The sequence below is a fragment of the Notechis scutatus genome, chromosome Z, assembly GCF_049901735.1.
Source record: "Notechis scutatus isolate UNSWTSFEM ecotype Mainland chromosome Z, rNotScu1.2, whole genome shotgun sequence".
NCBI lineage: Eukaryota > Metazoa > Chordata > Lepidosauria > Squamata > Elapidae > Notechis > Notechis scutatus.
In genome coordinates, this window is record NC_142025.1 from 99,714,690 (window position 1) to 99,740,852 (window position 26,163).

A 26,163-nucleotide genomic window follows, 5' to 3' on the forward strand; every position below is an offset into this window, starting at 1 on the left:
ATTTTTACATAATTAAACCAATTTAGTAGCTTTCTTGGTTAAAATAAATTTTGATGTGCAATACACTTTATTTTTAGGATTATTTTGGCTTAAGAATATTACTGTGATAAGAAATAGATGTGGTTTTACTTTCAAATACATTATGATGGTCATCACATAGATGCATTTATTTTTCAGAAAATATACAGATCTATTTAGATTTAATTAAATCTTTGAGTTAATCAGTTAAAAGGCAAATTATCAATCAAGGAGATAGCCCTTGGGATTTTTAAAGGCTACAATTAAGTAGTCTTTTAAATCTTTTTAACACAAATTACTTATTTATATTTAAAGAGACTGTTTATTTAATAAGATTGTGGATAGCTGATAAATACTTTAAAATTGAAAATAAATGTTTAGAATTAAAAAAAGCAACAGGTAAACAATATTGCATTGAATACAGCAACATGAAATTTTAAAGTTCCATTGCAACATAAAAGTTATGAATATAATAATAGCTTATTTAAAAAATAAATAAATTAGAGTTCTGAATAGTGCAGCTATCCTTTCGTAGTTGTTTTGGAAATACCAGTTGTATGGGTAAGAAAGTAGTAATTGTGTATAAGATAATTTATGTTCATTCTGATTATTAAACATGAAGACCTAGCATGAAATTTGCAGCCCATGTTGATGGTCCCTATTCTACTTCTGTTGCCTCTTTCAACCCACTTCGGGCACCTGATTTCCCTCAAGGTAGCTAAGGCTGCCCATCTGATGGAACTAGAATAAGGGAGAAAGCCCTTCCTTAGCCCCAGTTCAGTTAAAGATAACTAATGCTGGGGCTGGGGATCAGATCAACATCATGGCAAGTTTCTTTTTGCTAGGACTCATTTGTTGATACAGTTAAGAACAAGTGGAGAAAGGCGTACAGCAGTGTTTCTCAACCTTAACAGTCTGAAGATACGTGGGCCTCAGCTAGCTAGCTGGGGAATTCTGAGAGTTGACGTCCATACAAGCTGCTAAGATTGAGAAACACTGCCTATAATCGTGAACAAATTGTTCATTCATGGTAGACTTCCATCGCATCTTGATTTCCTTCCCTTGCAAACGTTGCTGCTCTTGAATGGCCACTGGGAGGCATCCTTGTCCTCTTCTGTAATCTGACTTTTGTGGGTGATGATGACAAATGATCAGAGTTGCTAAAAAGCTGAGGCAAATGTTTTATCCCCAGATGTATCCCGGAAAGGGGAAAATAATGCTTGCATATATCTAGCTCAGTTTATATCAGCTAACTCCTACTAAGCCTCCCTCTCTCTGTACTCTTTCTTAGGCACTTCCAGGGGTTCCCCCCCCCCATCATCCTGCCTTCAGCTTAATACTTCCAAGCATGGGGTCTTCATTAAGTTTCAGAGTTGGTGATTTGCGAGAAAGCAGCTTGCATTTTGACATCCATCAGGTATCATATAAACATAAGAGGTATAAGAAAGAGAGAATGGGTGGGGGTTGGGGGTCAGAGAGAATCAGCCACTAATGGAGGGTTCTCCTTGTTCAATGGCACAGCACTGATTTATGAGCTTTTAAATAAATCATTTTTATTGCCGTCTCTTTGTCTTGCTGTTCTACATTTAACCCAAAGCATCAGTCAAAGACTGTGGAGGGTCTCTGTTTGCACCAGACATTAGGGATTGCATCCCTCCAGGATGAACTATTCTTGTAACGAATCCTAAATTTCCTTTCGCTTCTTTCTAATGGTCACGTTTATGAATTCACAAGAGGTAAACTTAGATTGGTAGCAGCTGAGTTTAACTTTTCCTCTTTCTTGGTTACTTACTAGTCATATTCCCTTATCTTCTGTTGCATGAGGCATGGTAGCTCACTGGCTTAATGATGCTGGATTGTCTCAGCTATGGCGGTTCGAGCCCAAGCACTTCATGGCAGGGTGAACTCCTGTTATGTCCTCAGTTTTTGTCCAGCTAACAGTTAGAAAGTATATTCTATATAAGAAAATAGATAGGACCACTTCAATGAGGAGATAAGCTGGTGCTCTGTGCAGGCAGTCAGATTCCTGAGGGTTCTGAGTCTTCCCGGTGCGGTGTCTATTTGTCAGGCAGCTCCAGGAAGGGAGGAAAGCTCATCTTTTATCTCTGGTGTGAAGCTAGCTTGCCCTCCTGTGAAACACCTGAGAAGCACATAAGCATATTGTATGACAGGGCTGGTATCTTGGCGAGCCAAACTACTACTACTGTGGTAGCACTGTGGTTTCCTGCCTATTATAACAATGCCATATGCTAATCATCATCATCACCTACAGTGCAATCTCATTGAACTTATTCTGTTTCCTTGACAAACATATGAACATAGTTTACTATTATTTTCTTCCAGCTTTTTGATTTGCCAGCCTAACCTATAATGCTGCTGATCTCCTATCCCGATACTAATTAGGCCCAAACCCCAACCTATCCAGGCTTAAACCAAGAGCTACTGTTCCCAAACTGAGTTTTTCCCCACTTGCACCTAACCATGACACAAACATGCTCTGATACCCTCTTTTTTTCTACTTGGTCCCCCTGATCTGCCTTTATCTGATTTTCAAGCCATCCTGAATCAACCTTAAATAATCCCCAACTGTTCTAGTATTAAATTATACTTTTCCTTCTTATTCCAAGGTATTTTCTGCAATGCATACATTTGGAGACATTTCAGTCATTTCATCAGTTGTACAGTCAAATGCTCCATAGGGTTGGTGGGGTCAGCCAACTTCCCATTAACTATTTTAGGCTGGTGCAGTGGTGCAGGCACATACCCACTCTTCTGGTCCCTCCAGATCTTTCCTTCAGAACTATTTTGCTGAGGCCTATGGCTCTCCCTCAGGTCCCCCATAAAAAACTAAAAGATACATCAACCAACTAATAGGTGACTGGTGCAAAGGAGCAAGCTGAGAGGTGGCTAGTAATTTATCAGGAGAGAAAGTCACACAGTACTTTCACACAGTACTTCGTTCTACATCTGATAATTTAGTTGGGCTAATTTTAATACAGATTTAATGATCTGACCCTACATTAGTCTGACAGGTGTATGTGGTAGTAGGAGAGCATAGTGTAGCCTGCTTGGCTTTGCAGCAGAAAGGGATAGTGAGATAATGAGAGTCATATCATTGAAGCACACAACTCTCCAGTGCTTGCCAGCTGTTACGTAAGGTTGGCTGGAGGAGATGTCAGGAGAAGTGGAAGAGCTGACCTAAACAATCTATAAGCACAGTGGAAAGGATTTTACAGTGTAGGAAAAGTTTTCAACCATGGTCAGGATGTTTCCAAACATGGATTTAGCTGTGCTGCACCTATCAGATATTTGAGATGGGTCACCCTCTCTTCTTTTACTATTCCTCTCAGCCGGGGAGAGATGAAGATGAAAGAGGAGGAGACTCAATTTCCAAATTTCTGATCCTACAAAGCAGTTGTTATGGAGGTAAAGAGCTTATCTTCTTTGTTACCTGACACTTCTTCCAGCCTGGGCAGATGAAGAGGGCAGAGGGCAAGTTCTGACAGATGTTAAATCTGTGCTTGCCTAGGCAGAGAATGAGCATGTGTTTAGTATTTCAATCTAGCTCCTGTTCACTATGCTGATTTAGATTCCTATGGCTCACAATTGAGTGGAGAATACTGTGGACTCATACTTATATTCTTGTACTCATAACAATAAGATGCCCTGCTAAGAATATTTACATGGCATTGCTCCATGGCAATGCCGTTGTCCCACCACTAAGCCCAAAGAATTAAAATTATCCTTAGCTGTTCCAGTTCTCTCGTCCCAACATAATTTTTGTCATGGACATGTTATAGGGTGGTTTGTCAATGTTGTGGTCATGAGCTGGGAGGCATGGCCTCTAGTCAGGGGGCACTGCCCTCTATATCTATTGGGCCTATACTGCTTGAAAACTGCCTGTGTAATGCCTGAAGAACAGTTTTTGAGATGTTTATAAAAACTTGTGGGCTTCTTACATGTGCAGCATAGTGCTTTTTTGGAAAAAAACTAGGCCCATTTTTTAAAGTATATTAAAAAAAATGCTGTCTGTCAACAAGGGTTTTTGCATGGCATGTGTTTGTTATTGGAGGAGAAGGGATTGTACATTTCTGCCAACTCTTAACATGGCCTGTTCCAGATTATTCCAGATTATTCCAGATGATACCAGAAAAGTGCTTCTTGTTAGTTCTACAGTTCTCTTGGAGCTCTAATCTTGGAGGTTGTGCTGACTGAGGGCTCCTTTGTATATTACCCAAATACAACCTCCACTTTTGTTAGTCCAGCAGGTATTAAGCCTTGAATTCAGGCTGAAGTGAGGGTCCCCCAACCCTTCTTGAAAGCCCTCTATTATGCCTTCAGTTTGTCATTTGGACTATTTCTGAACTTAGTACTCACTTAAAAGTATACTAAACCAGTATCCAAAAACATTCCAGGTGACATATTGCAGGTATGGAAAAGGAAAGGAAATGAAGTAGGAAGAAGATTGGGGACACTACTATGTTTGCAATCTATTCCCCAGGGAATTTGAACAGTGGATATACTAAGTCTTCCCGAAAATAAGGTCTACCCCCAAAATAAATCCTGATTTTTACATGTGCCTAATATAAGCTGTACCCCCAAAATAAGCCCTACTTAACAGCTGGCTGGCTGTTCATTCCATCTGGGTGCTCACTGTAGCACTGACAAGAGGTGAAGCGAGGCAGGTGGGGGGTGAAGCTGCACCAGACACCCTGCATCGACTTACCTCAGGGCCCCCGCAGGCAAGCCATCCTCACCTTGACAATTGCCTTGTAGCAGCAGTGCCAGTAGCCATGTCCAGCAGGAACCCACATGGTCACTGGCCACTTCTGCTTGCTTGCAGCTGCAACACAGTATCTCCTCCCCACCTCGTGGCTATGGCACTGGTATGTCGTTCAGTCTTCTGCTCTGTTGCAGCTGCGAGCAAACAGAAGTGGGCCAGCAACCACGTGGAGACCAACTGGACATGGCTGCTGGTGCTGCCTCCGCGAGGCAGTTGTTGGTGTGGATGGTCTAGTTGCGGGGGCCCTGAGGTAAGTCAATGTGGAGTGCGTGGGGCAGCTTCACCCCCCCACACTTTGTGGCAGTGGCACTAGCATGCCATAGAGCCTCCTACCCCATTGTAGCCGCAAACAAACAAGAAATGGGGGGAAAGATGTCCCCCGAAAATAAGCCCTGATGCTTGTTTTGGAGTCCCCCAAAATATAAGATCAGGTCTTATATTCAGGGAAACATGGGTATCTTCTATCTCAGGCATTCAGTTACATTTTCCCGGCCCCAACCATATATGGACAGGAGAGTGATTGCTTTTCCTTCCAGCAGGTACTGTTTGGTAGGAGGAGAAATGATGTCAAGAAAATTGCTTACATTAACGTATTCTGCATTAAATCTGTAAGGGCAGTATCAATTATGGCTGAACCAGGTTTGGGTATGGGGCCAGTACAATTTAGGAGCCTAGCAATTCAGATCAACACGGTCTTGAGAAAGAGCCCTTTAAATAAGCTTTGCAGAAGAGATCTAAGTCAGCCAGGATTACCATCTGCTAAAATCTTTTGCCATCTACCAGTATTTGCTTTTTTTTGGTCAGTAGGAAAATTGTACCTGAGTAACAGATGTTTCCATTACTTCTAACTTCCATATTTTAAGAATATTCACATGGAGACATAATATAATCATAAAACGTGAGAGGAATTTAACAGTGTTAAAAATGAAAAAAAAAATCTATATCATTTCATGAATTGCAAAATAAGGCTGAGCTTCCAAATAATAGGCCTGCTGCTCTTATTTATTTATTGAATTTATATTGCCGCCTATTCACCCATGGCGAATAAATATATATATGTAATATAGTATATTATAATGGGAAATTCTTCTATTTTAGTCCTACGAAAATTAATAGGTCATATTAATAACTCCAGAGTCATACTGCTAAACTCATTTCAACATTGCTTAGTAAGAAAAACAATAGATTCTCTGCTCCAAAAATCACTACTCATTATAAATTGCTTGCTTAACTCTGCTCCCTCCTATTTTGATCCAGAGATCAAAATAGTTGATCTACTTTCTATTGTTATTGTTTCTCTATATGTTTTTCAATGTTTGGTTTACCTCATACAAATGAAACATGATCATGTAATAAGGTATGTATGGAGAAAAACTGCTGAAGGAGAAGAGTGTTTTTATGAAAAATGAGAAGAAAGGGAAAAGGTTGCATAAAGCTGTGCTGCTTCATTATTGCAGGAAGAAGGGAAAAGGAAAAATATTAACCTATTGTTACAAGGAACTAGAATGTAATATGAAGCTTGAACTTCACTTTAGCATTGGTGTTTATTTCCATGTTCTAAAGAAATACTTTTTTTTATCATAAATAGAAAACCTTAGGAGCAAAGTGCAACTTATAAAAGGATTGTCCGTCTGTTTATGTATTTATTTCACAGTTTTTAATTAGGTGCAAATTGTTCTAGTACAGAGACCATAGTTAGGTAGAATCCAATCTTTCTTTTATCACAGTCCTTTGTATGCACTTTCTTCTTAACAAAATCTGTCCCCAAGATTTTTGTTAATTAATAGAACTTTTACTAGTAGTAATGATATTGTTTCTACAACGGGACATAGAATCAGTCAATCAATCAATCCTGCTGGATCAGGCCAAGTCAACTTTACTGTAGGCCATTAGTCAAAAATGGCATTTTATTGCTTTAAGGAGCTTAACCAAAGTCCCTGAGTGACCAGAGTACCAGAAGAAAGGTGCTGAGAAGTTAGAAGATGAAATGAAATTAAAGCATTAATGAGGAGGAAATAATATAGAACTGCACTAAGTAATTATGAATAGAATTAAACATGAAAGTCAAAGGTAAATGTCCAGTAAAGGTTGGGAATAGCTCCATCCAGTAGGAATGTTCCTTCCAGAAGCTCCTTTTTTCACTTATAAGCAATCTACTGAATGGTATATGAGAATGGAGGCAAAAGTCATCTAATGAACTGTTAAATAATTAAGCCAGAATGAACAAGCCATGTGTGTAGAAGAGAACAGGAGGGTATTTCAAGCGTGGTGAGTCATTGTTCCACATGATTATGTGCGGGTTAAGTTCAGTCTCAAACTCAAAAATAAATCTGAATTCTAACAATGCTGGATATAACTGATGTGACATTTTGCAAAATTGAAGAGAAGGCAATAGCTGATGTTTCATACCACTCCTTTTCTTTTAGTTGTTTCTTTCAGTTGGGATGATCATTTCAGACTACTTAACAAAATAAGAGCCTAATTTGAACCAAGAAGATACTAGCATAGCGGCGCTCTGTATCTGTGTGTGTGTGTGAGAGAGAGGTGGGGGGCGAGAGGGGGAGAGAGAGAGAGAGAAACAAAGCTAACTATGGCTTAAAAAATCCCATAAGGGACTCTCCTATGTTTGCATACATAGTACGTCTTTATGACAAAAGGGGCTGGGAGCATTTTTGGCCATAGTTAGGTATGTTACTACCCCCATTCCCCCTGCTCCTAGTGTGCATTTTCAGTGGTATGATTTAGCCTTGGGGTATATCAAATGCCATAAAGAAAACATGTTCTTGAGCATGTTCAGTATACAGGTAGACCTCAAGTTATGACCACAATCGAGCCCAACATTTGTGTTGCTTAGTGAAACATTTGGTTAGTGAGTTTGCCCCATTTTACAACTTTTCGTGCCACAGTTGTTAGGTGAATCATTGCATTTGTTAAGTTAATCACACAGTTGTTAACTGAATCTGGGTTCCCCATTGACTTAGCTTGTCAGTAAGTCACAAATGCTGATCACATGACCCCGGGACACAGCAACAGTCATAAATATGAACCATTTGCCAAGGATCTGTATTTTGATCATGGGACCATGGAGATGCTGCAATGGTGATAAGTGTGAAAAATGGTCATAAGTGTGAAAAATGGTCATAAATCATTTTTTTTCAGTTTGTTGTAACTTTGAACAGTCACCAAATGAACTGTTGTAAGTCGAGGACTACCTGTATTCCTTGTCACTTCTGGTTCAAAGAGTGGTCTATTAATACGCTTGACTTCCATTTTCTCTTTTATCCTAACTTGTAAAATGCAATAGAAGAAAATGCTCCCCCAAATTTGAAAACATTATTTATAGAAAGGGGCATGATAGCTCAGTGGCAAAACACCTGGAGCTTGTCAGGAAAGCTGACAGCCCAAGTTTGAGACCCAATGTCATGCCCCTGGTGGAGTCTGACTCTGAGGAAGAGGAGGAACAGCCAACAGGGAGTGGGAGTGTGGCTCCAGAGGTGGTGGAGGAGGCTGGGGAAGGGCAGAGGCCGGCTGAGAGGAGGATCCAGGCCCATCCCCTATCCATCCTAGGTCACACAGGGAGGAGAGGATCAGGGAAAAGTGAGGTCTACTCAAGAGGAGATTACCATGATCCTCCTCGTGGCTTGCAGGTGGGAGCTATGTATATAAGTTTGCAACTGCACAGTTAGAATTGCTGAAGTCAATTAGCGCTCACCTTGAAAGAGGCTTGTCTTTGTTGGCGTTCTTCCCATGGACTTTTCTCGGCTATTTTCCTAGAGTTTATAATTAGTTATCTTGGCTTACTTCAGAACTCTCATCAATGCGGTTTGTTTTAGTTTTTTGTTTGCCTCTTTATTTACTTTTGTGACTTTAAACTGTGCCTAATAAAACAGTGAAGTTAAGTTGAACGCCTTACCGGACTTTAACATATGTTTTGGGTTTTGGGTTATTTTGAGAGACTACGGGTCATCACACCCAAGCTCCCATTACTTGCCCCAGCTTCTGCCCACCTAACAGTTTGAAAGCATGCAAATGCAAGTAGATAAATAGGTACTACTATCGTGGGAAGGTAACAGTATTCTGTGTGCCTTTTATGTATCTTCATGCTGGCCACATGACTGTGGAAATGTCTTTGGACAATGTTGGCTCCCTTATCTAAGAAATGGAGATGAACATTGTCCCCTAGACTCAGACATGACTGGACAGAGAAAACCTTTATGTACATAAAATCTCCGTCAAGTTAAGTATAATTCCTGGTGACTATATAGACACATCTATATATCTATGGAGATTCTCAGTCATCCAGATCATGGTTGTCCCAAAGGTGCTTTTTCAAGAGGCAACTGGACTTTCTGGTTTTTCTTTGAAGGAGTTTTCCTTCTCATCTGAGAAGCCAAATGTCTTCAAAGAAAAACCAAAAAGTCTAGGTGTCTCTTGAAAAAGCACCTTTGGGACACATCTGTATGGTTTTCTTAGCATTAGGATAGAAGTGTTTTGCCACTGGTTCCTTCTCATTTAGAATAGAATAGAATAGAATACTTTATTGGCCAAGTGTGATTGGACACACAAGGAATTTGTTTTGGTGCAAATGCTCTCAGTATACATAAAAGAAAAGATACTATCTTTAAGAATCAAGAATCATAACATCAGATGTGGGTTGTCTCACATGCAGGTACAAACTTTGCTTAGCTGTTTCAAAATCAGGGAAGCTTGACTCGAATCTGTCTGCAACTCCTTAAAAAAGCTACTTTGGGTTGTATGGCTGCTTCCTGCATATGCTTTCAGCATGAACTCGGGGAAAAACTGGCTAATGAAGTTGTAGGTGTTTGCATCTTTGGAAGCTCTGAAGCATCTTTCTGGAAATGAAGCTTAAGCATATTATAACCCTGTTTTACAGATCTCCAATTAACATATTTGATGTGCTTTATTTAGAGACTGCCTGACTCAAAAATAACTAAATGGCTTAAAGGATAGAAAAGAATATGAAAAAAAAAAATGTGTTCAGGCAAGCTGCATTCTGTACATTGAAAAAACACAAATGGGCTCTGCATCTATCCTATCTCAAAGCTTGAGAGAACAGCTGTATTTTTAAAGATTTCATCATCAGGATAAGAGTTACACAAGCAACACAACTGTTTTCTTCATATGTCTGAAGCTACTACTAATAATGTTCTTAAAGTGCATTATTGTGAGTGTGATGATAATTAAAAATCTGGTGGAATAATAGGAAATAAATTGTTGCTATTTTACTAAGCATCTTAAAATTCCACAAAGTTTAGCCTGAATTTTAGATGGCTTCTTTACTGGATTTTATGACAGTCAACTCAATTTAAAATTCCTACAGTTTTATTTGAGATATAGTTATTTAGTCAGAGTTCAATGGAACTTACTTCCAATAAATATGCATAAAGGTTGCATTCTTCATTAAAATCTCAATGCACATTGATTGTTTCTAGTGTGTTCTAGAGCAGATAGTATTCTAGAGTTTTAAGTATGGGAGATTAATTTTGTTGCTCAATAAACACTTTCTTAATGTCTAGCAAATAGAACTTAATACCTGATGTTTCAGAAAGATATATAGAAAATCAAGGAACGAAATGTCTCTGAGTACATGGTTAATCCTGGGCTTTTCCCAGTCTTTTCATGCCCTATCACCTTAAACTTTCTTTATTTTTTTGTCCCGACTGTCTGAAGAAATCCCATTTTCAAGCACTGAATGTCACTACCAGTGCAACAGAAATTCTTTGTGTTATGTTGCATGAAATAGTGTGTGTATGTGATGGAGAGAAATCCTAGGCCATTTTATCCCCATTTTTCCTGTATCTTTTCTGACAGAAAAGCTGGCCATCTGAAACTATTATGTGTATGAAGTTGGGTCGATCAAGACTTGCAGAATGGAAGATGCTATCTAAAGACATTAAATAGAGTATTACATTGCATACTTATGTATTGCTAACTCACAGTTGACAGATTATGTTACAACATCTAAGATGTGTAGCTTTCTTTTAAGAGACTAGGGAAGTGGTTGATGGGGAGAAACAACCGGCTGCTGTTATTTACAGTCAGAGGACAGTGGGTGGTCTAAAAAGCAGCTGCTATGAACAAGCATGCCTTCAACCAGCATCATATCCAGAAAAAACAGATTTCAAGGTTTATGAATCACTGAAGATCTTTCACAGTCAGACATCTAAAACATAACCTCTTTATTCCATTCTGTATAAGAATCCTAAATACTGAGAAATTTGTGGCTGATGTTCCTTCTGGCTGCAATTGAGTTCCTGTTTTATTTTTAAAAATACAAAAATACCTGGGTTCCATACTGCACTGGAGACCAGCTGCATGGAAGATATGGACTGCGGATGTATAGAAAAGGGCTTTGCATTTCTGGCAAATCCATCTCCCACAATCACAAAAGTTCTTTTATGTCTAATCAGCTTTGGTAAGCAGAATTTAAGGAAAGGAAGAAGGGGGAAGGTGCTTACAGGTGTGTGGGATTGTTCTGGTGCCTTATCTCCTGGGATGGAGGAAAGGAAGGAGGCCATGACATAATACATTTGGACATTGTGCAAAAAATTATAATAATCTATTTACTGGAAGAAAAGAAGGATGTGGCAAGAGGATGCAGAATCCTCAGTGGGGAGCATGGCTGGAGGGAAAGAGCAAGAGATGTCAGACATTGTAATAAAATTAAACTGTCAATTAGAGGCACTGTTGATTGGATCTGGAGGATCAAGACTGTAATGGACCAGCTATTGGGGTTAAGTTGTTGGCTGCTGAAGCCCTGAATAATTAAACTCATCTGACTGAAACACCTGTGTGAAAAAGCAAAGTTATACCTGAAGAGTGGAAATTAAATGACTGCTAGTCAGAACTAAACAATACCAATCCTATCAGGATTAGTATAGGTTTATTTACTTATTTACCATGTTTTTAATTTGGTAAAAAACTGAGGATATTTGGATGACCAGAAACATCTAAAATAATTCAAATGGTGAAACAGTGGTAGTTAAATGACAAGAAAGTGCCTCAATATTACTGTATAAAAAAGACTATTTCAATATAGTAGGGGCACTCAAAATCAAAATTAAACTATAAAAATTCCTGAAAGAAGGGAAGATATAATTGTGTGTAGAAGGCATGTTTCTCTAGGGCGAGCATTCCCTCAGACTTTCCCTATAGCTGGTCACAGGTTTTCTGCCACTGCTCTCAAGGAAGGCCTTCAAGGATAATAGGAACGTCAGACAACTCTTTCAAATTAGCAATGCTATTTTTTTTTAATGTTGAGAATGTTCTAAGTATCTGTTGAGAATAGCATTGTGCATGAGACTAGAGGTCAAGTAGGTCGGGATACTCATTCTCTTTTTTTTTAAACCTTATTTATTTCTTTACTTTTTATTATTTAAAAAATGGTATTGATTAATATTTTTTTTGTTAGAATAAAAGATAAATTGAAAAGGAAGAAAAAAAAGAAAAAGTACAACAAATGAAAATGAAACTAAAGAAAAATACAAATGACTTCCAACCTTCAACAGATAGGTTATATTCTTATAATCTTTCCTGTCTTCCTCAATTTAGAATAGCTCATTTAGTGTTGATCAAAATTATAACGGCCATGGAAAAAATGACTTATGACTGCTTTTTAGATTTATGTTCATTGCAACATCCGCATAGTCATGTGATCAGACGTTTGGCAATTCATATTTATGACAGTTGCTGTGTCGTGGGGTCATATGATCACTTTTTGTGACGGAATGTCAATATACATGTTACAAAATTTTCAATACAAAAATGTTTATTATCTTTTTAGACTTTTTAGATTCTTATCTCTGTTTCTATTAGTTAATCATTGGTAAAACAAGTCCCATGTTAAAAAGTATTCTATTTCTTCTTTTTATTTTAAGCATTAGTCTATCCATCTCAGCACATTCTAATATTTTTTATAACTGTAGGGATCTCTTCATTTTTCCATTGTTGTGCAAACATAATTCTTGCTGCTGTTAATACATGTAAAATTAAGTGTTTTCCCTTTGTTATATTGTTCTGATAATATAACAAGAATATTTCTGGTTTCAAATCCAACAAGAATATTTCTGGTTTCAAATCCAACAAGAATATTTCTGGTTTCAAATCTATGTGTTACCTGATCATTTTTTCTAGTATTTTTTTTAGTATTTTAGTCCAGTATTATTATTATTATTTTTTGCCTTTGAGCATGTCCACCACATATGGTAATATGAACCTGGTATCTGATTACATTTCCAACATTTAGCTGATAAATTTTCATACATCTTTACTAGTCTCACTGGTGGTAGATCCCACCTATAAAACATTTTGTATAAATTTTCCTTATATGCCATTGATATTGTTAGCTTGCAGTTTCTATCCCACAATTTTTGCCATTTATCTAGTTCTATTGGATAGTAAAATTTTATTTTATTTTTATTATGTTTATAAGAGGATGATTTTTAGATTCTAATTAGGCTCTCAAAATGTATTTTCTGCAATCAGGACAGTAGGGCTAAGAGTTTATGAACAGTATAAAGTAGGGGTTTCAAACTCGTGTCATCACGGTGGCATCACTTGACTTATCGCGACTCCCCCTTCCGTTGCTAAACTGGATGTGGGCATGGCCAGCATGTGATACATCTGGCCTGCGGGCTGTGAGTTTGACACCCCTGGTATAGGAGCTGGCTTATTCCCAGTGCTGGCTCCATGTTTTGAAATCCACTTAAAATACAATCCCTTTACCTCCTTAGTACTGTAGCCATAAGATGTTCTGTTTGCCAGGGAAAGAATCAAGTAAGAAACAAGCCGCCAAATCCCAAAGGATAAAGCGTATCCTGGCCAGGGTTCTGAGCCTAGGCTACCTGTCCAACTATGAGTCCTGGTAAGTGCCCAGATAATCCTTCTCGTGCACCAGTCTTTGTTCTTTGTGATTTGTCACTATAACATACTCTCTTCCTGTTTAGTAGGTTAATGCAGACATAAACAAAACAGATTGAATTAGTGCCATCCATCTGCTGGCATGATCAGAAGACAAAATAATATGCTAACTGAGAAAAAGGAAATAACTTTTGTGAGATGAAGTTGAAAGATATAACACTTTATAGCTAGTTTACTAAAAGCTCACCAAATCGTTGATACTGTGAGTCAAGGGCTGATATTTCTTTCTTTAAGTGTTTTGATTTATAGACCATTACAGTTCCAAAGACTCTGTAGAGTTTACATCAGACCAATACAGAATAAAATTAAAACAATAAAAATGACATAACAACCAGTAACAGCTAGACTGATGCACCACTATTTGTAGGTGGTAAAACCTTTTGTTCACCCCTTAATGCTTTCCTGAAATAGTTTCACAACTGTTTGGAAACACAATGAAAGGAAAGTGATCAAAATATCTGGGCTATTATGCTGCATTATTGTTGTGGGAATCAACACGCGCTATCCCTGTCATCAACCAGTCACAGTCTGGTGATACATTCCAAAGAGTGAGACAGTTATGTTTTCTAAATGGACTGGGAGGAGGCACAAGAAACCAAAAAATAGCCCCATTGTCAGAGGAATATCTCAAGGGTGAGTTCAACTGATGACTGATTAACCCTCCCCCATGTTTCTGTTTTATGATTATGAGGATACTGTGCTTATGTCTGGAGACGCTGCATCTCACATAAAGCATTCATTTCTCCAAGTTAGGTAGCATTGGTTGCATTCTTAAAAGACAGGATGCAGTGGTTGAATTCTGGGTCAGACTTGCTTCACCCTTCTTCATAGCAGTGCCATATGCCCATAAACAGCCCCAAAGATTTTAAGGATCCAATACAGAAATCCTTCCTATTAATTATTGTGGCTTCTGACTTATTAAAAAGTTGTATTACAGAAGAAATGCTGAAACAGATGGGCAAGAGTGTCCCACTGTTGTCCATTCATTTATTATCAGTGACAGTTGTTTTCTGGTTGACCACTTGTACTGTAAATCAGGGATGATTTACTTATTTATTGTTGTTGCCATTATCGTCATAATCTATGACTGATTCCTTGGGTGATTTGGAACAGATTATCAAGAATTTCTGGCTGTCCAATTTAATGTGTTGTTCTGTAAGATATACCATTACTATTTGGCTTTGAAGCTAATTATGGAAAAACTTTTTTTTCAAGTCAAAAAGCAAATCAAGGAATAGAAATAATAGACATTCCAAACTTGATCATATTTATGTTCTTGAATAAAATGGACAATGAATAGTCTGAATATCTTTTGAGAAAATGTTTTGCACCTGGTTCTTACTCTTACTGGAATACCTTAAGGCTGTAGTAGTAGTAGTAGCAGCAGAGAGCAGCAGCAGCAGCAGCAACAACAACAACAACAACAATAATAATAATAATATTTTGCAAGTCTGAATGTATCCATCCACACTATAACTTATTTGCTGATGAAGAAGTCCTAAATAAACATGCAAAAATGCCTTCTTTCTGCAACTTTTCATTATTTTAAAAGTCAGTTCCAAAGATATTTGGCTTAATAATAATAAAATCTAAGCTTCATGTCACTTCTGAAAGTAGCCAAAACTTTACAATACGATTCATATTCTTATAATAGTCAGGTTGAGATATGATACACCACTGAAGTTTGGGATTCTGAAAATGTGATAATGTTCAAATTAGAATATTTATTATTTCATCTGGATGACTTCAAAAAGTACAGCTCTTCTTCACTTGCTTTGCTTTCTTCACAAACACATCCAAGATATTTACTTCTGGACAAAATCTCAGAAATCTCTACTGTGCTCAAATCTGAGCTTTCTTGATGATACCAAAAGCAGATTCCAAGGGAAACTGCTAATTAGCTGCTCTTGAACAATCGATGAGTTGCTAATTGCTACTTATCTTTGGATAAAATGTGGAAAGCTTTTTGCAATGCTTTTTGCAAGGGCACAGGAAGTATGCCACGCCATAGGATGTGTTCTCAACTTGCTGTACCTGCAGATTTTAATTTTCTCATCACAAGGAGAGAATAAAAGTCTCAGGACCAAGAACAAAATAGCTCATATTGCTACTTACACAACCTGTAACTTGTGGGGTGAATGTTGCCCCAACCGAAAAAAGAAAAACACCGAAGAATTTTATGACAGCTACCTTTCAGAATTTAAGTGGGGCATAAATTAAAGTAGTCAGACCTTGGCAATGGTATAGTGATATGCTGGAAAGAGGATATTTCTCCCTTGTAAGGTTGTGATAGGCCAGGAATGGGTTGCTCAGCATCCTAATTGATTGGACTGAGTGTGTCAAAGCTGATTAATTTAGCTCTGCCCCCTGTGGCTGGCCACACCCAGCTTTTGACTCAGTCTTCGGCAAGGACGGATGCAGTTGATTGCCTTTCCTCCTTTGCATTGCAAAGGCTTCTTCAAACAAAGACAAAGCAGAAAATCCTTTTTAAAATTGTGGCTCCTTTCCTCAGCTGTTTGGCGGAGCTGTGAAACAGCTGATTGCTGCTCTGGCAGCCTGGAGCAGTCGGCAAAGGCCATTTTCGGGCCTCTGTGGTGAAGAAGGAGGTGGTTGGGTGGCCAATTTGGATCGGCAGGTGGCATCGGCCTGCATTTCTTTGGTATCTGGAACAACAAAACAGCTGATTGCTGTTCCACTGAAGCACAAGCTAAAGGCCGCAGAGTAGCCTGACAGTAGGCTTGGAGTGGAGGCTACGTTTATTCCTACAGCTGCAGGCCTCAGGCCATCTGAGTCTACTGAAACAGAGATTCCAGTAAACATGCAAGTTTTGATAGATAGGGCTATCAGGAAGGGAATTGCTGAAGGAATTCAAAGATTCGTGCTTCACTCTTCAGAAGCTTCAGAGGTGTCTGTGCTTCCATCTAGAGCAGGGGTGTCCAACCTTGGCAACTTTAAGACTTGTGGACTTCAACTCCCAGAATTCCTCAGCCAGCTTTGCTGGCTGAGGAATTCTGGGAGTTGAAGTCCACAAGTCTTAAAGTTGCCAAGGTTGGACACCCCTGATCTAGAGCATCTAGGTCCAACCTTTTGGACCTCAGGGACTACCAAACTCACAATTTTAGATCCCAGGGACCACTAACCGGTTCTGTGGGCATGGTCTAATTTGTGGGTGTGGCTTGGTGGTCATGTGATTGGCTGGGCATGGCTTATATGTAAATATTATAAATATTTATATAAATATTGAATTTTTTATTAAAAAAAGAGCAACTTTTACCCAAAATCAGGCAAAGCAGGCAGGCAGGCTCACAGAATCACAGATTCATTCAGAAATCTATCTATCTGCCATTGGCTAGCTCAGTCTGTCACATAAAATTTCCTTGCAAGCAAACTCATAAAATTTGCTAGCAAGCAAACTCACAAAATTAACTCACAACACACCATGTATGTAAATATTGAATGTTTTTATTTAAAAAAAGCAATTTTTACCCCAAATCAGCCAAAGCAGGCAGATTGAGTTGCTCACAGAATCATTCAGTGATCCATCTATCTGCCATCTCTCAAATTTGCTTGCCGTGAGTCTGCACTGAATTTGCTTGCAAGCAAACCTTCAGTCCTAAGGGAAGCAGAGCCGAAGATCTAAAGATAGCTAGAAAGCAAGAAATCCAAGCATTTCCTGCTTCCTAGCTAATCTAAATCTGGCAATTTTAGCAGGCAAGTTTGCTGGGTAAGGAGTGAGTGGGCGGGGAGCGTTCCTGTGGGCCATGTGGGCAGCGCAGCCTTGTGTTTCTGTGCAGCCTGGATTAATTGCTTTGGGAGGGCGCTCTGGGGGTGAGATTTCTCTGCGGCCCACCAAAATTTTCTGAAGGCCCACCAGTGGGCGACCTCTGATCAAGAGAACAGGTGGCTCATCTATCCGAAAGGAGTTCCTTATCACAGGAATGGGAATCCCCAGCTCCTTCAGTTTATGCTTTTCCTTGGTAGGGGTAGCTGATAAATGTGAGTCTGACCTCTTGGAAGACGAAGGTCTGGCTCCTGAGCTCCCTGCTTTTCAGGCCTGTTTCGTTCTGATCTATCCTTTTCAAGGCCAGGAATACAGCAAATCTGGGCCCAGATGCAGATGCCGAAGATCCCGGCAGCCAGCCTTCTATGGAATCCGACACTCGATTCGATGAGCCTATCATTAGAAAGGAAGTGGTACCACCCACCAAGCTCTTTTTAAAGGTGGTACATAAACAGCTAGACACTCCTGCTTCCGGGCCTAATCTATCGTCTTCCAGCCATAGAATATTGGGCCAGAACTCACCAAGAGTCTCCAGGTGCCCAGAGTAGATGCCCCTGAAGCACCTTGGCTTCTACTTCTTCATCCCCTTCTGATCTGGAAGAGGTCCTCAAAGCGGATGAGAAGAGGATTGAGCAGTCATTGCAGAGGGCCCATCAGGCAGCTGCTTGGGCTGTAAAAGCATCCACGGCTGCTTCCTTTTTTACCACAGCCTCTCTCAGATAGCTCTGAGACAACTACAGGATAGGCTTCCTGTTTCTGATTCTAGAGCACATCAAGATATCAATAAGTTAGTTGCTACAGCTGAGTTAACGGCAGATGCCACCCTGCATGGAGCCAGGTTTGCCACCAAGACCATCGCTGCTTCTGTAGCAGCTGCCCGATGAAGCCTTTGGACTTATTGCTTTGCTCTCTGGGCTGTGATGCTGCAACCTCCTTCCTGAAGATGGAGTGAAGATGGGTTCCTGGCAAAGACAGGGGAAAAAAAGCCCACCGGCTCCCAGTTGTATAAAGACCTGGTAAAAGAGCACCACAACCTCTGGCCCCAAGGCCCAAGCATATCGCTCACTTCCTGGATGGGGGCCTGAGAAGTCACACAATCCAATGAGAGATGGCCTTGCTCAACAAGCCCATATCAACTCATAAAATATTTCTATGGTTTTTTTAGAATTACCAACAGAAAGGGAGGGTGGAGCAGTGCAGCAGCTTGCAAACTGAAAGTGCATTCCATAAATATTTTCAAAGATAGTAACGAGGTGACTGAAGTTTCTGCCACGCAAAATTCTAATTGGAGAGCATGATTGATGACTCTTGACTGTGGATGTGTCCCATTGGAGAATATGAATTACAATACGCTCAGGGGGTGGGGGAAAACCAGGGTCAAGGGTGACAATGAATTATGTGTTTCAGAGTCGGCTACACTCAGGCAGTGCCAGACATTTTAACTCCCCATAAATCCTTTTTAAGTTTTGGAAGTTTGGCTCGAGACTCATGATTTAAGTGGGGGTAACTGCTGGAATCCTGACACCCCCAAGTTTGTTGGCTTCACAAAACCAAGACTAACCAGTCTGGATTCACTCCCGGACTTCTAGAATCCATTTTTATCAACAGGTATTTTAACGTGAGACCTGCCAGCTTGCTGATTTTCCAGACTCAGCTTAATACATTTATGTACAAAAAGCCCACGACTTACAACAGTTCATTTAGTGACTGTTTGAAGTTTCGGTGGCACTGAAAAAAGTGACCATTTTTCACACTTAACGACTGTTGCACCATCCCCCAGGGTCATGTGACACAGAGTTCAGAGGCTTGGCCGCTGACTCGTATTTATGATGGTTGCAGTGTCCTAATCCCCTTTTTGCGATCTTCTGACCAACGGAGAAGCCAGATTCGCTTAACAGCCGTGTTACCAGTGTAATAACCGTCGTGACGGACAACCGTGGCAGGAAAAGTTGCAAAATGAGGCAAAACTTGCTTTTGCCACCGCCTCTCCTAGCAACAGAAATTTTGGGCTCAGTTGTGGTCATAAGTCGAGGACCATATGTTCCCAGTGACCAAAAGGGGTGCGTCAGCTGGGAATTGTGGGAGCTGTGGTCACAACACATCAGGGAAGGCAGCAGGTTGGGGACAGATGGCTCCCCATTGGTTCATGGAACTTTGGAGTCCCTCCCTTGGTTCCTGGACTTGGTGAACCTCTCAGTAGATACATCCTTGGCGGATTCCTATGGAAGATGCCTCTCTCCTTCAGGGGTCCCTGAAACATCCAGAGCCCCAGTGGCTACAGCTGACAGCTAGGTGATTGAGTGGAGCATTTTAAAACGCACCCAATTATCCAGCAGAGTTATCAGAACCATTCAGGCCTCCAAGAGACCTTCCACAATCCGCATCTATGACGCTACTTGGCAAACTTTTTCCCTTTGGTGCTCTAAGTCAAAGATTCAGCCTCTAGAGCAGGGGTGGGCAAACCACGGCCCGCGGGCCACATCCGGCCCGTTGGTCTGTCCAATCCGGCCCGCCCCTGAAAAAAAATTGCCGGGCGTGGCGTATTGCCCTGTGCCGCGTGGCCCCAAAGCTGCAAAACAGTGCGGAGCGCTCTCTGGGTAGGAAAGAGAAGAAGAAGTTTGCAAAGGCCTCGGCTGGGAGTTCGAAATCACCTTCGAGTGCGACCTCTCCGAAGGTGAGTCCCCACCGATCCCCTTTTTTTCCGGGCTTCCAGGCTTAAACTTTGCAAAGGCAAAGTTTGCAGGCTGGAGCGTCTTCCCGCTGAGGAGTGGGAAGGGTTCCGCCTGGCGGGCGGGCGGGCTGCTTGGAGCGGGCGGCTTGGAGCCACCTAAAGCTAGGCCGCTGCTGGTGGAGCCTTGCCCTGCCTTGGTGCCCCGTTTCCCGGCTCGGCGGTCCTGCTCGGGCGGCACTTTAAAAGCCTGCTCCCAGCACCCGAGCAACTTCCCAGCAACTTGCGGCTTCCTTTTTCCTCGCGGGCGCTCGCGCCTGGCCCCAAGTCGCGCGGCGGAGGGGAAGCCCGCCGGGCGGGCAGGCGGGCTGCTTGGAGGAGGCGACCCGGCGGCGCTCCGGGTTTCCCCTTCTCTGCCTCCTTCTCTGCCTCTCCCCTCTTGCTCCTCACAGTTGCCCTGAGCTGGTGCGGTTCTTTACTTGGGCAGCCAGACGCCCGCAGCAGCAACAGGCAGTTCCGGCCGGGCTCCGCTCAGGTGTCTGGCTGGGGCTGTCAGGAGTTGTTACCGCCGGCGCGGCTCCGCGCGGCTCCAGTCCCGCGTTGCCTTGGGAAGGGAAAGGCAAAACCAGGAACCTCTGAGCCTGACCCCCCCGGTGCCACTGCTGCCGTTGCAAAGCACCACCGCGGCTCTTCCTTTTTGCCTTTCCCTTCCCGAGGCAACGCGGGACTGGAGCCGCGCCGGCGGTAGCAACTCCTGACTCAGGAGGCCTCCGAGGGGAGGAGAAGGAGGAGAAGAAAGGGGGGGGGCAATTCCCAAAAAATCTTGTGCTGACCCGGCCCGTCTGTCAAATTTTAAAAGTCAATGCGGCCCCCGAGCCAAAAAGTTTGCCCACCCCTGCTCTAGAGGCTTCAATAGCACAGGTTTTGGAATTCTTACAGGCAGGTTTGGATAGAGGCCTCTCTCCCAATACTCTTCGTTGTCTGGTGGAGGCCCTATCATCTGTGCTAACTTGTGGAAATTGGAAACTTTGGCACATCACCCTACCGTCTGCAGGTTCCTCAGGTGCTTCTAACCTTTGACCTCTGGTGGTCCACAGGTATCCTACATGGGGCATTTTGAAGATTTTGCAGTCCCTGACTAAGGCTCCATTCGAACCTCTCAGGTTGGTAAGTTTGCATCTCCTGACAGTTAAGGTAGCATTCTTGGTTGCTATCACTTCGGCCAGGAGAGTATCTGAGCTGGTGACTCAGTGTGTTCAGACCTATGCATATTCCACCCTCACCCTCACCGGGTGGTTTTGAGGCTGGATCTGGCTTTCATTCCGAAAGTCAGCACCCTGTTTCACAGAGCACAAGAGTTGGTTCTTCCAGATTTCTGCCCCAATCCGGCCCAGGACTTGGAAAAATCTTGGCACACTCACATATTTTTCCATTAATCATTTGATATGTTATATTGGAATTTTTTTGCCCAGCTTATCATATATTTTTAACCAATTCATTTTTCATTTCAACATTTAGCAAAAGTTTACACAGTTCTGTTTCAAAAATAGTTTTATCATATTCAAGACTGTACAGTTTGTGATCAGCTTTAAATTTCTCTCTGTTTTTCAAATATGAAAATCATTGATAGTTGAAACCTTCTAATCCCATTTTCTAATCTGATGCCTTAACCATAACACCAAATTGGCTCACTTTTCTTGGGGTAGAAGTTACAAAATATGGAGGCCATAATAGAAGAGACCTGTCATCTGGTCTTTGTCCCTTTAACATGCTGTGTGTATGTGTGTGCCTGTGTGTACGTAGAGGGTGGTGAAGAAGTTTTAGTAGGCTTTCTTAGATGTTCTTTTTGGATGAGCTGATGATATACCCTCTGTTGCTCCATATATGGCTGTAGGTCAAAACCTTTCTGGCTTTGTGGACCGGTGGGGGAGGGAGAGGGGAGGGGTCTGTGCAAGCGAGCAGGTGTGCATGCAGCTCCATTTGTGCGAGTGGTGGGCACATGTGCCCTCCACTCGCGCAAAGACTTGCTGCTTGCGCCAATGGGGATATGTGCACACATGAGCGCTATTGCCCATTGTTTCCATGGCCTGGTAGTAGGCCGTGGCCCAGGGATTGGGGACCCCTGTTATAGGTTATGGCTGTTACTTTAAATTGGGCCTGGAAGCCTATTTGTAACTACTATATTGATTTTAAAAGAGATATTTCCCTGCATAAGCATGGTATGCAATAATACATATGTAGCACACATAGATTGAATACCAAGAATATACATATTGTAGGATTTGGCATTGTCTGAAAAGCCATTTTGTTCTAAATGCAAAGAATCTGGCCATCTCCATTAAACCAAATTTCATGTTCCTTTAACTATCACTGGCTGATTAAAATGCCCATAAGGAGTAAGTTACTGGTTCCTGTGCTTAGCAAGTGCTAACTTCTTGGTCACCCACCCAGAAAGGCAGATGGCTTGTATGACAGGAAAGAGTAGATGGCTTGAAAGCCACCAGTATAACTCTTCTATGTGATTCAGAGTTGAATGTAAAGTTTTTCCCAGACACCGATAAAAATTAGCAGTGGTGGCTTTACCAATTCTATGAGCTTTCTATATGCTTTCTTTGGTTTTCTGTTATTATCTTAGTAGTATGTGTTTCCAAGCATTTGGATTTCTCAGTTTCATAGCTAGAATGATTACACATTTACAGTATTTGTCCCCAAGACAATTTTGTGTAGCAAATTAGGATTCCAATTTTATAGTGAGAAGAAATGAGGCAAAGTTCTGTACAATGTGGCTAATTTTACTATAAACCCAGGTTTTCTGGCTATAGGTCGAACACTCCTTCCTGAATTTCATATTTTCTGGTTTTGTAGTTGGTAGTAGACGTCTAGGATCAGAGCATTGTACTTCTATGCTGAATTAGGATGTAGAAAAGCAGTAGAGATGCTGGTTCAGAGCAGCGAACTTCCTTATTATCAGCTTCCACAGATACATATCTAACCAAAGCAGCTTGTAGGGCTCATTGTTGTATTCCTCTATTGTGTTATGGTGAGCTTTGATTCTATTTAGAGTGTAAGGACTGCCTAGAATGGATTCTTAAAGATTTGATTCAAATGGATTTCTTTTTTCAAGCTACATCATTGAAAACATGATTTTTCTCCCCAACAAATGATCAGATATCTGTTTTTAAAAATTATTTCACAAACAATCAGCTTTCTGGTCATATTTATTTTCCTAAAAAGGAATGAAGAACAAGGAAACTGTTATATGAGGGAGCACATTAGGAAGTCAGGTCAGGAATGTGCCTATGTGCAGACATGCAGAATCAAATTAAATAGAAGCTTTTAAAAAAAAAAAACCAAACCGTTGGAAACGTGGACCTAGCTTGCATGATTTGAGAGCTCACTCTAGATTATAAGTGAGCACTGATGTGAACTTCTGGAGACGATGTCAAAGACAGACTACCAGATCTGGAACTGGGCAAATCCAGATAACCAAAGAAATATTCGTTCCTACCATCTCGTGAGAGTTTGTCTTTTGCCTGGCCCAAATCTGGTAGTCCTTGGTCAAAGCCCTTGGTCAAATGGTAGAAATCTGGTTCCTCTTTTCTAGTGCATTCCTTCATTATTATTCAAAAAACTGTGCAGAACCATAAGACGGTCCCTATGGATTTCAGCACAATTCCTTAATCATTACAATTATTCCAGTTTGCTCAGTCCCTCTTCTGGGATTGAGCAATGGAGATCTGTAGTAGCAAGCAATATGGTTTCAGGAAAGCTTGTGGGCTCATATAGTTACAACTCCAGGGAAGAGAAATTATAAATAAAACTATTATGCAGCCAAACTAGGGTTGATGGGCAAAAGAACATTAATTGTGCATATTTTTATTTACTAAAAACAAAACAACTCATGGGAGATTGCAAATCTGAACAGAAAAATAGAATGTGTGGCTGGGTCAGGGGTAAGAAGTTAATTCCCCTCCAGCCATTTTTTCTATGGATTTAGGTTGCTTTTTCATCAGCATAGAGAACATAAGCAAATTTTGGCTGAAGTATAGAACTAGATGCATGTGACAGCTGTTTTGAACTTCAGGTTATCATATTGGCTCAGTCTACATTAAGGGTAAGAGCCACGGTGGCACAGTGGTTAGAATGCAGTACTGCAGGCTACTTCTGCTGCCTGCTGGCTGCCTGCAATTTGGCAGTTCAAATTTCACTAGGCTCAAAGTTGATTCAGCCTTCCATCCTTCTGAAGTAGGTTAAATGAGAATCTGGATTGTTGGGGGCAATATGCTGACTCTGTAAACCGCTTAGAGAGGGCTGTAAAGCACTGTGAAGTGGTATATAAGTCTAAGTGCTATTGTTATTACTGTTGCCAACATTCCTAAACTACAATTAGTTGCCAATGTTCCTAAATTACAATTCCCAGCATTCTTCTCTGTTACCCATGCTGTTTATTTTTAATGGAATTGTAATCTTGCAAGTATCTAGGTAGCCCAAATTTTCTATCTCTAATAGAATATAGGTGGAAGAAATGGAGGCCTAACATTGTTATTCTAACTAAATCAACTACATAGATATTGTGGGAAAGACTTATAGTACATGTATCAGAAGATCCAAAAATTGCAAATAGTTATATTTGTATTGCAACAATATCCTGAAGTTAATATATGATGTTTTCACAGAGATTAGGTTGTCCATTATTTTGAGATATTTTATTTTGTTTTAATAAATTCATTTTTATTTATTCTAGTCAGAAACAACCTTCTCTATCTTTGATGTTTAAGATAAACTATTTTCATTTCCAAATCAAACAGGTTTACAACTTTAAAACACTTCAGAAGAAGAATGTTTACTTCATTCATGGAATGGAATGGGAGAAGTTGACAGAAGTAAACTGTAAGTAAACTCTAAAAATCAGCAAAAAATGCCAAAAATTGCAGTCACATGCTGCAGGATGCTGCACCTGGATGTAAATGCAAGCTGGTTGCCAAGCACCCAAAGTATGATCAAATGACCATGTGTGTATATGGGGGCAGAGGAGGGGAGAGATCCAGCTGTCAGAACTTTGAAAAAGGATTGTAAGTAGTCCCTGTGAGATCCACTGTAATTTTGAACAGTCACTAAATGACTGTTCATTAAGTGAGGATTATCTGTATTCCTGCTGAGATCCAACGAACACAGAAAAAGATCATTTCAAAGAACAGGTGTGAATACAAAGAAGATGCACTTTTGTATTGCCACTAGGTAGCAAATCCACATAGCATATCATAAAGAGTATCTCACAGAGATTTTGGAAGCCAACACAAATGAAGCTTACGATTGTGTGGTAACCCCAGTCATTATGGTTGTTCAGGGTTTTGGATGCTAACACTAGTATTTTGAATCTCTGCAGATCTTTTTTGAACAGATGTGAAATGTATATGAGGCATCCAATGTAGTGATCTAGCTACTGCTTTTTGCTTTTTAAACAGTTGAAAGGACAGTATTCTTTCATATATTATTATTGTTATTTGTAGAAGAAAAGAGAAGCCTGATGAATTTTCAACTGCACATATAATTTTTTGTTAAATGCTCGTTGATTTGAGGTACAAATGAGTTGTAACTGATCATGAATATCCTGTTTCAGAAAGAAAAATGTTTTGGATTAATTTCAGCACTAATTCTAAAACCCTATCAGGCATTTCTTTTAAATGGGAAACATTTTTTTTCATGAAAGAGAGGGAGACAAAGGGGCAAAATGGAAGTTGTGTGCTTATGCAGCATCCTAGATCTGTTTGTGTTCACACTTCTTTTCCTAGTACTATCTTCAACTCCTTGACCTCTTCTTAAATTTCTAGCACAAAGCTAGGACATCAAATCTTCAGAAATTCACAGAGATATATCTTTTAGTTGTTCTCGACTACGCAAATAATAGGATTGCCAACAGATGACGACTTGCAGAAACAAGGATAAAGTCTGAATCAGGGCTCTGTGTGGGAA

At 40.6% G+C, this 26,163-nt stretch overlaps 1 long non-coding RNA gene across 1 annotated transcript in view; it reads left to right on the forward strand.

Annotated features, from left to right (window-relative positions):
* Positions 1-26,163, forward strand: part of LOC148129025 (uncharacterized) — a 172,891-nt gene that overhangs the window by 5,029 nt on the left and 141,699 nt on the right. The window contains exons 2-3 of the long non-coding RNA XR_015745727.1: positions 1,310-1,435; positions 24,999-25,080. This is a non-coding gene — a long non-coding RNA (uncharacterized LOC148129025). The remainder of the gene's footprint in view (positions 1-1,309; positions 1,436-24,998; positions 25,081-26,163) is intronic.